Source organism: Anguilla rostrata, chromosome 13, assembly GCF_018555375.3.
Source record: "Anguilla rostrata isolate EN2019 chromosome 13, ASM1855537v3, whole genome shotgun sequence".
In the NCBI taxonomy this organism is placed as follows: domain Eukaryota; kingdom Metazoa; phylum Chordata; class Actinopteri; order Anguilliformes; family Anguillidae; genus Anguilla; species Anguilla rostrata.
This window is the reverse complement of record NC_057945.1, coordinates 36,065,512-36,080,116: the sequence shown is the minus strand read 5'-3', so window position 1 is coordinate 36,080,116 and position 14,605 is coordinate 36,065,512.

The window sequence follows — 14,605 nt, the reverse complement described above, 5'->3', positions numbered from 1 at the left end:
GCGACCAGAATCAAGCGCTAAATTTATACACGACCGTAAACAAGCTTATTACGACATTTAACCAAAGGGCATGGAACCGAAACAGAGGAGTGTGTCAGCTGGCCTTGCATTCAGTGTCTTTAGAAATTCAGGGCACGGGGTACCACTTTTCTCCCCCCTCCAGTTAATCAATTAATTGGCACAACTGCACTGTGGCTGCGAAGGCCCGGGAGGGTCGAGGCGACGAAGAGGAGGACGCGGAACCTCAGCCGAAATCGCCGGGCGCGCCCGCCAGACCCTCCGACGCTCCCCTCACACGAACCCCCGCATGAACCCAGACGCAAAAAAAATATATGACGGGTAATACTTCTCCCCTGTTCCTACAGACAGAGATAATTCAGTTCACCGCCTGAAACCCTAACACAACATAAAAGCTAACTGACTTTGTCTTTCAGGCCAAAACAAAACAAACTGGTGGAATGGGGGGGGGGGGGGGGGATACAGAAATAGAGTGTGGACAAGCCCCTGGCACCTCTTAAGTGTGTGGAAAAAAAATAATAAAATAAAAAACTTTCCACTGAATGTTCAAGCACGACCCTGATCCAGAACCAGAGCTCGTGGGTTCATTATTTTACAGAGCAGATGTTCAACTTTGGTTCACTCCTGTTATATCATTCTTTTTTATCTCATAAAATCCCTGTGGTGTAATTAGAGCAATAAAACCATTTACTCATTTGCATAGTTATGTAATATGAACTAATGAACTGTGGGAGAACCGCATTGAGAATGAGCTGATATTCTCTTTGGGTTATTTGAATTTTTTATTTATTTATTTTTTTTTACTCACACACTTGAAACAGAAAGCAATTGCTGACACAAGTATGTGGGCCACATTTTAAAAATCCTTTCAGTCACCCCCTTGGTTTCATATATATATATATATATATATATATATATATATACACACTGATGTTGAGCACTTTTTTTTGCCTATTCAGTCACAATATGCTTCTGCTCCATTTAAAATGTGCAACAATAATGAAATTCCCCATTGGTTGCTGACTTGTCCAGTAAATGAAAAAGACTCTGGAAGCAGGGAGGATCATGGGTAGCGTGTGAAATTCCCCAGGGTCAGTATCTCCACTGTTGTTATTTCCCCCCCTGGCTGTGTACGCGACGCCTCTGTCAGGCGTCTCCGTGAGGAACGGACCGGACCGGACCGGGACGTGGTTTCTGCAAGACGAATCTGCGAGGCGTGAACACGGATGGGGGCGTGTAAACTCCGAGATACGCGACGCTCCGGTCCCAAACGTGGCGCAGTCCCAAAATCCCCGGTTTCACCCACCCCTAAAAATAAACAGAGCCATTCTGTCCAAAACAAAGAGCAATGCAGCTGCTCGAAGGTATGAATACATTATTTGGCATAAACCGATGTCCCCTGGGCCACAAACCCTCAAGAAAATGAGATGGGGAATTTTTTTTTTTAATATGTTGTGCTCATTTCTTTATTTATTTATTTAATTCCTTTACGACTGATCATTTGTGACAGTTTTTTCCCCCTCTCTTAAAGCAGCGCGAATCAATTAAATTACACTCAACACTTCCCTCTTAGCAAGGGAGTTATCACGGAGGAATTGCATTATGAAGCACGACGCTTGTTATCACAGCTACGCCCCGCATAATGTTCCCCCATACTTTCCTGCCCGAGCCCTCTACACCAGTCATAGTGTGAGTCGGTCGTATAATCCTAAACTGGAATATCATACCTGTAATGTGCGCGTGAGTTACCTGAGTGCCAATAGTGGACCACGCACATAAACCTGAGCCTGGTTAATTTGAGTTTGATCACGAGGATGAACAGGAGAATCACGGTGGCTAACTGGAATTCACGATGACGATACCTAGATTTATGATCGCAATGACTGTGGACGCTTACTTAACTTCATACCAAGCTAGCTGAAGATCGAGCGAAGGGCCCTGGCATAGCTGGTGCTAAAACATAGCTAGCATTAACATTAGCTATTCAGCGAATGTTAGCCAGGCCTCTGAGGTACCAGGAACCTAGTAGGCTTTATAAATGACGTGGCATATGATGTATACTGTACTGTATGGTCCAATTTGTGGAGCTCCTTTGCCCGGGAGCCATGAATGCTGTTTCCTCTGATCTCTGAGGTAATATTGTGCCGGGGGGCAGTGAACACTGGCGCAAAAGTATGATGGCCAATCAGTCACCTTCTGCGGGCCAATCAGACTTGGCTATTCCCCGGTGTCCTTCAGCGGGCCAATCAGACTCGGCTATTCCCCAGCGCCCACCCACCCCGCCACCACAGCCGCGCAGAGCCGAGCCTAGCGAACCCTGGTGTACCCTTGCCAAACAGGGGCCGATGGGGGTCAGTGGCCTGTCATGTCGGGTCACCTCAATAATTTAATGGGGGGTGGGGGGGACTGGGTGTCCGTGGAAAGAAAGTCAAAGAAAAATGACTCAAATTTATTTATCACAGTTTGGGAAAAACTGAAAAGAAAAAAAAAAACAAACCAAACAGGCCATTCGTAAGAGTGTTTGGAAAGATGCAGAAAAATGTCAAGAGCACCTGAATATCTGGACAGGATTCAGTTATCTGGGATTTAGATAAAAATAGAAAAAATAGCCTAAAATATTCTGACTGAAGAACAGGACTGGAATCAATTTACCTTCAGTGCAGTTTTCCATTAACTTTGAATAAAACAGAAAAGGGGAGTTACAGTTTTTTGTGACTCACGCAGCTTCTTAATAATTGGAATGACTGTATAACAATAATGCTCCCTCAAATGTGTTATCAAAGCTACAGTACAATTATTCTGAACTGCGCATATTATCTTTTATTGAGATCATTTTCACTTTAAGACGAAAGATAACAGAATTTGTCGCACGACATTGAGATCTACAACCCCACTTCCTCATCCGCTCTCGATAAATAGAAAATCCTTTTTTTTTCTTTCCCCCCCAGTTGCCTCTCCTCACGGCTGGAAAAATAATTTCATCCTCACCGTCTCAAAAAAAAAAAAAAAAAAAAAACCTCACACACATTTATATTTTTCAATTTTTCCTTTTCACCCTCAGTGTTAATCTTCTGTCTGCTGCATTATCCCTAAAGAAGTGTATTCTCTCTGAGATGCCAGGGAATTTAATCTGAAAATTTCCTCCCCGCAGTTCTCCTCAGTGCTATAGTTCTCTCTCTCTCATGGTCGATGCGGGCGAGGCCTATCTGTTGAATTAGAACTGGCACCGGAGATAAGCCTTGGCCAAGTGAGGAGAGATCATCAGGGGCAGGAGAGGACGGCGAGATCGGGCACTTCCTGTTTCAGAGCAGGGCCACCCAATTTCCCCCACCTCCACATTTCGATGCTTCTCGCTCCCTCTTCCATGGATGTGATTTCGTTACATTACATTACATTTATTTGGCAGAGGCTTTCATCCAAGGCGACGTACAATAAGTGCATGCTGAAGGTCATTGGAGCAACTACAAAACACAGGTTCGATACAAGGTACAATACTCATTTTGTTCAACCTTCAGTAGTGAAAAAAAAGATAATGCCCAACAATTTATAAAATAATTTTTTTCATTGCCATGTCTAGTGCCCTGTCATAAGGCTTTTGCTACATAACACACTGCATGCATGCCCTTACTGGCTTGGATTGATGTGTATTTATGGTAGTGAAACATGCTATTAACCACTATGGTATGCATATAAATGCACGTAAATAATATTTTGGAAAATGCTTTGTAGGAAAATATCTTTTTAAAAACCACTGGACTCATTTCAGTCAGAGACTGTGTTCCTGTGGGTTTTCTGTAGAGGAAGAGGGGGATGAGAGCTGTACGGAGAAACGAGGAGAAGAAGAGAGAGCATGCAGACCTAAATAGAAGGGGAGGAGTTAGACTGAGGGGTTAGAAAGAGAGCAGTAGACAGAGAGAAAGAAGGACGAAGCACTGTCTGTAGTGTTATTTGAAGACTAAAAAAAAACAAACGTGTTTTTCATAGAGAGTGGGACGGAATTAACAATATGGGCGTGTGTGTGTGTGTGTGTGTGTGTGTGTGTTTCAAATACTCATTTTTACATGTTCAAGATTGCGCTGCTGCAGAGATTGCCAGAACGTGTCGTTTTTGGATGCAGAAGTTAACACGGTGGCTAACAGTCGGCAGGGGCAGATGTGAAAGCTGAGCTCAGAAGGTGCTTTTAGAGCAGTGCAGCGGCGGGAACCAGACGGAGAGACTGAAGTGACTCTTGCAGGATCTCTTGTATAATATTTTCTGCCGGTTTCAAAGCGGGTTTTTTGTGCTGAAGGGAACAGTGGGAGACCAAAGACAGCCGTCTGGCACCGATGAATGCGGGCGACACCCAGAGGTTAAGATGTGGGTGGATTTCCGTTACATAAACAAAAAACCTTCTGCCACCGCTACCGACAGACTGCCGAGCCAAACATATGCAGAGAAATTACCAGAATCCGTCGTTAAAAAACGACGCATAATCTAACGGAACGAACAAGCCTGAATGTGACACAATGCGTTTAAAAAAAAATAAAAACAAAAAATTTAATTACCAAATGCTGAGTTGAGAAATCCAAGATATTTCACTGCCAAGTTTCAATAAAAATGTTGCTCAGAGAGATATATTTTAATAAGACCCCGCATTGCGCTGTCAATCAAATAAAACACAGCTGTCGCCCCGAGTGCACAGACTCTTGACAGCCTCCCCCCCCCCCTAATATATAGCGCGATCATGAGCTTATGAGCAATCCACAGGGGAAGGTCCTGAGGTAAGGGGTCTGACAGAAAACTCCAGCAGCCTCAGACTGTGTGCAGACGCGCGCCTCGCCATTATAAAATGGAGACAGAATAACGTACAAAACCGCCAACCCGCTAACTGTTTAAGCGGCTCGGAACAAGGTCAGGTTTATTGCAGGATCTTCAGGAACGTGTGGGACATACTTAAGTTGCAATGCTGTACAATAACTGGTACATGAAATATAAATCTGGAAGTAGGAAATCAGAAATATATACATATATATACAGACGGGTGACAAATTAAAGGAAACATAATGCATGCAGGTGCTTTCATGCGGGTGTGCTGCATGATACAATTAAGCAATTAACATCCTATCGTGCTCTGTGGCATGTATAAAAATGCTGAGCAGGCCCAGCTGATTTTGGACCAAGATGGCAAGAGGAAAAGATCTAAGTGACCTTGAAAGAGGGTTCATTTATTAAGGGGTAAATTTTTTTTAAAATCATATGGAAATTAATTAGTCCTGTGAAGTATAACTACAATAGAAACATAAAACAGTGGGCTGGAGGAGGGGTCTTAAAACCCACAAAAGCACGTATGTCAATGAGGTGTGAAAACAGATTTGGTAATATTGTGCAGATGAGGGGATAAAAATAAAAAGCAATACTGAGAGCGTTACAAAAACCGAAATATAACAGATAACGTGGGTTTCTGTAAACGTCTTAAAGGGTGTGTAAATGCTATATTTTGAAACACAGTGTAAAGATAAGGGCCCTAATTCAACTGCTTTTCCTTTCGCAGGGGCGGAGAGAGAATTCAGGGAACCGCGCCCGGACACGGGGACGGAGAGAAAGCTGCTGACCAGCGAGAGAAAACACAGCGAACCCCCGACCATAACTCTCTCTCTCTCTCTCCCTTGCTCTTTCTCTCTCTCTCTATCTCTCCTCCTCTCTCTCTCTCTCTCTCCTTTCTCTCTCTCTCTCTCTCTCCCTGCTCTTCTCTCTCTCTCTCTCCCCGCTCTTTCTCTCTCTCTCTCTCTCTCCTCCCAGCTCTTTCTCTCTCTCTCTCTCTCTCTCCCTTACTCTCGCTCTCTCTCTCTCTCTCTCCCTCGCTCTCTCTCTCTCTCCCCCTCTCTTTATCACTTGCTTTCATCTGTGCGCGGAGCTGATGTACCGCAGCGCCAGAAGCAGCCGCGTTTCTCCGTGTTCCGTGCTGCCGTCGAAAACGGGAATGGCGGGAACACGCGAGGGCGGGTTTGTCGCGGCGCCCGCCCGACGCGTCGTCAAAGTGCGGAATGGGCGAGCGGGCGAGCGAGCGAGCGAGCGATGTCAGACAGCCAGCAATCGCAGGAGGGAAAACGCGAGACAGCTGATCGGGGTTTCCTCCCATTACATTACAGGCATTTAGCAGACACTCTTATTCTGAGTGACTTACACAGCATTTACATTGTACCCATTTATTCTCTGCTAATGTGTGGTGAGCTTTCTGGTGCAAAATGGCTGCCGTGCATCACCCAGGTGGGTGCTACACATTGGTGATGGGTGAGGTGAGTTCCCCTTCACTGTAAAGCACTTTGAGTTTTCGGAAAAGTACTATATAAATGTACTATTCTGTTTATACAGCTGGATATATACTGAAGCATAGCAGGTTAAGTACCTTGCTCAAGGGTAGTGTCCCAACCAGGAATCGAACCTGTGACCTTTAGGTTACAAGACCAGTTCCTCACCCATTATATGTACACTGCCGCAAAACGAAGGGTGGGTGGGGTAAGTATTACCAGAGCACCATCTCCACCATCTGCCTGCAATGCTGGGGTTCACCCCACCCCCGTCCCACGACAGAGGGAGCGTGCGCTCCGCTAATGCTCTTTTTAATCGACAGGAGCCAATCAGCTCTCTTGGGTCGCCAGATGGAGGATCCACCCAAACCACACGCCTCACGCTGCTAGTTTTTTTTTTTAAACGTTTCGTGACATTCACCCCGCTCGTTCTTCAGCACAAGGGGCGACATAGCTCTGGAGGTAAGAGCGGTTGTCTGGCAAGGCGGAGGGTTGCCGGTTCGATCCCCCGCCCTGGGAGTGTCGAAGTGTCCCCTGAGCAAGACACCTAACCCCTAATTGCTCCCAACGAGCTGATCGGTACCTTGCATGGCAGCCTTTCACCGTTGGTGTGCGTGTGTTTGAATGGGTGAATGAGAGGCATCAATTGTAAAGCGCTTTGGATAAAAGCGCTATATAAAATCCAGTCCATTTACCATTTACAAGTCACACACTATTGCTCAAACCAGGGCCTATGAAGCAATGATTGGTACCTTGCATGGCAGACTTTCATCGTTGGTGTGCGAGTGTGTGTGTGTGTGAATGGGTGAATGAGAGGCATCAATTGTAAAGTGCTTTGGATAAAAGCGCTATATAAATGCAGTCCATTTACCATTTACAAGTCGCACACTATTGCTCGAACCAGGGCCTATTTACAGTGTGATGACGAAGCAAGGGCAACACCGCCTCCAGCACTGACTGGGTGCTCATTTACCTGTTGAACCTGTCTGGGTATCACTGAGCGTAGACAGAAGAATCTAGACTTGTGGGTAATTAGCTTGCGGGGGAGCAGCACAGCAATGGGTGGTTTTTCTATTGTCTCTCACTAATTGGTGCAATTTGTTCTTCTGATAGTGTAGATAATTGTAGCACATTCAAGTAGGGAGTCTAACATTAGCTTACTACAGGCACAGGGAGCTGAAATTAATTGCTGTAGGAAAAGGTTCCCCACACACTGCCTCAAAACGGACCAGAACATTATTTTAGGCAACATTTTAGGCTTCTGTCTGTGCTCTATTGCACACGCAACCATTTCTACATGCGTTTCCCTTTCACTGAGTAAGTCCTACCGTACGTTTTCCGAGAAGAAAATTCAAATCGATGTCTGACTTTTCAGGTCTGTTTTGAGGAACAGAGTGCAGTGTGTGCAGGTCCCCCTTGAAAAAGAGATTTTGATCTCATTGGAGTTTTTTTTCCTGGTTAAATGAAGGGTAAATAAAAGATCATCTTTCCCTGCAGCTGTTCATGTAATAATTCACTTTGTAAATTTGTATACATTTTATTTACTTTGGCAAGTATGTTTTGGGTGGATTTTTTAAATAACCTTTTTTTTTTTTTTGGTCCCAAAAGCCATCAATATTTTAACAGAAAATAGTAACAGTGGATGGAGGTAGACTACATATGCATGCAAAAACTGAATTTATCCTTCATTTTTGAAAAGTAATTTGTTACATTCACTATGCGAGCCAGCTTTTTCTCCCTTTGGCCACAAGTCGATGATGAATAATAAGATAATCTTCATAATCCTCAAAGAGAAATTCATCTCGAACTGCATTACAAAGGCTGCTGCATTACAAAAGGAGACAGAGTAACATACAAGCCCATGACGTACTGTGTCACAGACAAATGACACGTCAACAAACAAAACCAAACTGACAGGGAGCTGACAGCTGTGCAGGACCCCTTGTACACAGGTTGCCAGCTGAATAGTAATGCTTTTTACCCCTTCACACTGACTTGCAATGTGGCTACTGCTGTAACACATTTCCACCACTAGAGGCATATAAGAGTCAAAAAGGCCAATGGGAGAAGACACAGCTAGGGCTTTCAACAGGACCAAAAATAAATACTTGAATCTTGTATTAAAAAAATAAATAAAATAAAAATAATATATATATTTAAAAAAAAAAATATATATATATTAATATTCACTGGAAAGTTAGCATAATTGCAATGGCAATATGTCTATATTTTAGGCACTGTTATGCATGTTCTATACATGCTATTCTGTTATACATGTTATATCCACAAGGGAGCACAAAAGAGCACAAGGGCAAAAGAAGGTAATGTTATACCTAAAGATTTCGCATAAACCATGAACGATTTGTGACAGAACAGGCAACAGGTTTGGATAACCCTTGTTTGCTATAAGTAAACTGACTGACATTATTATTGTTAGTAACAACAACCTTAAGTAAACAAAACTCTAGACCATCATGTCATAACAGTCTCAGATATTTTATCGACTGTCTAGATTGTGTATTTTAAACAAATAATCAAACCATTATTTTAAATGTATTTTATATTTCTCATTTGGTAAGAATGACGTGAGGAACAAGATTGCGATGTAAAAGTAGTGGAAAACAGTTCTGCTTCAGTTTGGTAGCCTGTATTAGCGAGGCCTTTTAGAGATTATTCATCAAAAACAGACCACAATCCAGCTGGTTAGAGTAGAGCGCTGTATGTTTTTATTAGCGATGTTCCCGGCTGAGGTAAGAACACGCTCTGCTTGAACACAAACGGCAGGAATGCTCAGGTATTTCGGTGCTGCCTGTGTGGTGCTTTTCTACCACACCATAGCAGCATAACGACTGAATCATCGTGCTTTTGTGCAGATCATTAATCAGCTTCGATCATTAAAAACAAAAAAAAAATGAAACCTGGTTGGCTATGCACTAGTGGACAATAAAGAGCATTCAGAAGAAAATGTTTTGAATCACGAAACACATGCTAGGTACATTACACATATGATGGAAAAAATACTAATTCAAAAGTTCATTTTAGAAATTTAAATTTTTATCTATTTGAGAAATAGTCACATTTAAATCTGACATCCCTTGTCAGGACCAAGAAGAGATAATGCTTTTAGAAAGACCTAAATCAGGATCCTTGAGAATAACATTCAAAATTTTGTTTATTAAGGTTTGAATGTGAGATAAAATTCTGATAAAAGGATTGTGTGTAATAAAGGTTGGAGAACTGCATATTGCAACAAGAAGTTCGACTGAAGGGCCCACTTTTTGATCTGCACAAGTCCTCAGATTTCTTGTGCTCTGCTAGAGCACAAAATGTTTTTATTTCTGGAGCACAAAATCATATTAATTTCCGTTGGCAAGATGACCTGCAACACAATTACGTAGACCTGTCTCAGAGTTCTTGGACGTGATGAAGTGGCCGATTGTTCCCATCAGTACTTCCCCTCGTCCTTGTTTTTATTCCTATTGCTTTTGATCACTAAGCCGAGCTGAGCTCTGCGCGCGCGAAACATAAGCACAAACCCCGACTGAAACGCATGGCGGCTGATTGGCGAATCGCACGGGTCACCGTGTGCCCAAACAAAAACTTGGTCAGAAGAGCCACACGGCTCTGCTGGGTACAGGGCCGTTGAATCCTGAAAACCCACACTGCTGAGCATTTTAACATGGCTGTTTTGGCGGGAAGGAGGGAGAAAGCCATGGCTGTTTTGGTGGGAAGGGGGGAGACAGCCATGGCTGTTTTGGTGGGAAGGTGGGAGATAGCCATGGCTGTTTTGGTGAAAAGGTGGGAGACAGCCATAGCTGTTTTGGCGGGAAGGTGAGACATAGCCATGGCTGTTTTGGTGAAAAGGTGGGAGATAGCCATAGCTGTTTTGGTGGGAAGGCGGGAGACAGCCATAGCTTCTTTTGGTGGGAAGGCGGGAGACAGCCATGGCTGTTTTGGTGAAAAGGTGGGAGACAGCCATGGCTGTTTTGGCGGGAAGAAGGATGATAGCCATGGCTGTTTTGGCAGGAAGGTGGGACATAGCCATGGCTGTTTTGGCAGGAAGGTGGGAGATAGCCATGGCTGTTTTTGCAGGAAGGTGGGACCTAGCCATGGCTGTGCGGTAGGGAAGGTGGGAGAAAGCCATGGTTGTTTTAGCAGGAAGTTGCGTCTGGCTTCAGCTGGCAGATGGCTCTAGATAACCTCCCAGCTGTTGGCGGCCAGTGTGTGTCAGCACAGTGAATGCTAATCAGACAGGTGTATACAAAGGAGCCTGCGCTCACCAGCAAACAGGACAGCCAAAGGGAAACAGTGAGTCCAGCCGCAATTCAATCTGAAGAGCCATTTTAAAAGCAAGCCTTAAAGACCGACTGCATCTACAATTCCCCGACAAGATAATGAACATAACTACCTTCATTTCAAATCGTCAAAAAAAAAAACAAATCGAATTATTATGCATAAAAATGATTATTATCGTGTATGGAGATGGAGAGAGGGGAAATGAAAATAAATTTAAAAATTTAAAAAACTACGAAAATATTCCCTCTTACTAAAATACAAGCTGTTAAATTCTTGTCATATTGGCACTATTTCTACATGTCCCTTATTTAGAGATCTGTCATAAAGGCCCAGGAGAGCAGTTACTTCCAGTGGCTGGTGATAGACATGTCAGAGTGAGGGAGGGAGAGAGCGAGCGGTACAGGGGGGATGGGGGGATGGGGGTGGGGGGGGGGTTAGGGGGCCAGGCATTTCTCAACGATGCAAATGTCACCGAGTGAGGCCCCACGACTCTTTAAAGTGTCCCTCTCGCCATGGCAACCCTTTTAAAGTCATTACTCTTTAGGTGGCGCTCCATAGGTGTGGGGCGGCCAAATCTTTTTTTTTTTTTTTAACCGCCCAACAAGGAGCCGTTACCGCGGCGACAAGCCCGCCGATTACCGCATCAGTCCTCCAGTCAGCCGCCATGCCCTCTTCCTCTCCGTATTTCAAAATGTGGAACGTTGCCCGCATGCATTATCTAGCGCAGAGGTTCTCAATCTTTTTTGGCTGGACCGCAACAGCGGGGGCCAGCCCTACAAACGCGAATGTCTGTGACTGACTGAGCGTCTGAGTGAGTGATGAAGTTACACCATTGGTCGGCCGGTTCAGCCATGTACTAGGTTTTGACCTGGTCTTGTTTTCACCAAGGACCCCTTTTATGGGAGAAATTTTTCCGAGGAGCCCCCCCACATACGTATCGAACAAATAATTTCATATTGGGCCTACTTTTCACACTGCTGTACAGGCAATGATGATGATTTTAATAAATGTATACCATATATATTTAAATTTTTTTTTTTTTTAATCTATCAGAACAATGTAGCCCATAATTGTTCACAGACCCCCTGGCTACGTGCCCCGGACCCCAGTTTGAGAACCACTGATCTAGGGGACTTGACTCATTAAAAGGCCACAGATAAAAATCTCCAATGTGGGAACAGCTTAATGCTAACTGAGCTTCATTTTCTCCAGTACATTTCCAGCGGTGTAATCTAAAATTTTAATACTAAGCGAAATATGGTCACATGCAAAGCAAGCAAGTAGCTAATAGTCCATCGTTTGCAATGTTTCCCAAAATAAGGCATAATGTGCACAAATGATCATGACTCTTGGAGCAAGAAGTAACAGTGCAATTAATGCAAAGTACCTGAACCCTTTAAAGAGTAATTACACCCCAGATCACTGTTTTATTTTTATTTTTTTGTTTTTTTGTTGTTGCTATAAACATGTTTGTATGCCAACTTTATAATGAAACATTTTAATCCACCCTGTTACTTCAACATTTCTGAAATAGTATTCTTTGGCAGAAATTACTGGTAAAAAAAACAAAAACATGTTGGTGTGGCCCTCCAACGCTTGAAAAAGTGCTTTCTGTATTCCAGTCTAACTCCACCCCAATCATGATGCCAGAGCATCTCTTTGGAGCTGCAGTACTACTACCACATATAAATGTCAATCAAGATATACAGCCGGAAAATGGTTGTCGCCCACAAATTCGTCCGTTTACTTTCTTATGCTACGGAACACTGCCGGCACGTGATTGTTCAATTAAGAACATTCTAATCACGTATTTCTGACGTTACACCTCGAAGATGCAGGACAAAAGTTTGGAGAAATTAGCAAAAGAGAGAGATGGATTTAGAAAAACTTTCCACCCCCTCCCCTCAGCCCTTCCTCCCAAGCCCCTCCCTTACAAACACATGCAGACACGCTGCCTGTCATCTCAGTCCTAGAGAGAGGACATATGTGGCCTGTTCTAACATAATCAGTCAGAAATTAGAAAAATGTCAAAAAATGTTAATTTTGGGCTGTTGTAGAGTTTATTTTAGCAAAACAATATCTTGGCTTTCATAATCTGTATGTCTTAACATCTAAATTCAGAGTAAACAGGATGATTGACAGGCAGGCAGGGCAGAAAGCTGTCCTGATTGGTTACTGAGATGCAGGCACAGTGAAATTTGGAGTGGCTGATTTCAGAGCCTGGGGCATTCAGACAGATGGGATTTTTTTCTTTCTTAGACCTTTTATTTTATTGATATCTGTCAAGATGTGAAGAAGATTTAACCAAATATGAACAAAAGTGTTCAAAAACAAACTTACTTATATACTGCACCTTTAAGGTGTAAGAACACAAATGTTTTTAACTGAACATTCTAATGCTGGTGTAACAATCACTACTGGTAACTGAAAGCAATGGAGTTCTAGAAAACTGACTTAGAATTCTGGAAAAGATTTTAGAAAATCCAAAAAAAAACCTACTCTCCAAAGGGTTACAACCCACCCACACTCTCCATCTCATAGGACGCTTACCATCAGCAACCTTCAATATCTTATGCCATGTTACCTGTCTGCCTCACAGCAGGTGAAAAACTACCTGACTGACATTAATGGCATGTTTTGATTAAAAGTTGGAGGAAAAAGAAGAAGAGAACAATGTTGTCCCAACATGATGATAGCCCAAAAGCAATTATCGACCCCGTTCTTCGTAGGCAACTAATTTGATGGATTAGCAGTGCAAAGCCTGCTAACAAATCAGGGATGCTGAAACAAACACCTGAGATTTGGGAATATGTGAGCCTCTGTCCAGGTATCTTGATCAATTGTACTTAATTGCCACAATTCTCCTTAAATTAGAGGCTTGCACCCCTTGGCTTGAGGAAAATGAAACGCAGCTATCCCTGTGCATTATCCCGCCCTGCTTTAGAGAAAGTAGAAATAGTCGAATTCTAGAATAAAAAAAAAAAACAAGCCCATCATTATCCGCATTTATCACTGATCCATAAAATGGCGCACGCACGCAAACGAGGAGTCCATCTGTACCGTAGGTGCAAATTTCACAGAAGGTCTCGCGTTATAATGATGATGACCCTCGAAAGAGGTACTTAGGCGGAATATCTTTGGCGAATCGCCAGCTGTACATCATCTGTAATGTGAGAAATGGATGAATTCTCCCGGGGAAAAGGCTGTCAGTAAAGCAAATAAATAAAGTGATAATGTGATGCAGGGGCAAAGCCATCCGTTTCAGTTGAAAATAGTTGAAGTTGGAATAGTCTGTTCCCCTGCCACAATGTGAATCATTTACTGCAAGCCCAGAATTGCCATCCCCTCGTGGAAAAAGCAATTTAATGAGCCTGTTAAAATGCGCTCACACACAGACACACACATGATGGAATGTGCTTTCTGACACACATACACACATACACATGCATATGCATGTGCATGTACACCAAAAGAAACACATACGTTTGTCTGTGTGTCCATGCAGACGCATACACACACACACATACACACACATACGCACACACACCTGCACATACACACAGAACAAGCGCACACACGCGCACACGCACTACACACACCAGAACACACACATACGCACGCACACACACTCACACCCCATACACACACACACACACACACACACACACACACACCCTCCCTGCCTCTGACTCGGCGTCCCGGGTTGGCCTCGGCTCGCGGTGGCAGTCCCCGGCGCGGGTGAAAAGGTTGGCGGGACATCTGCATATTTAACGGGTGACACCTGGCTCCAGCGGAACGAGAGGCTCCTCAAACTGCGCGGCTGCGTGCGCGCGCGGGCGCCGCGCCCCTCCTACCGCCCTTCAGCTGTCACCGTGGCGCCGGGCCCCCAGGGGGGAGGACCTGTCCAATGAGAGCACCTGCCCCGGAGGGGGTGGGGGTGGGGGTGGGGTTGGGGGGGAGCGTGCGGTCCGGCAGTGAACCCGCTAGAATATTCTACGAGCCGC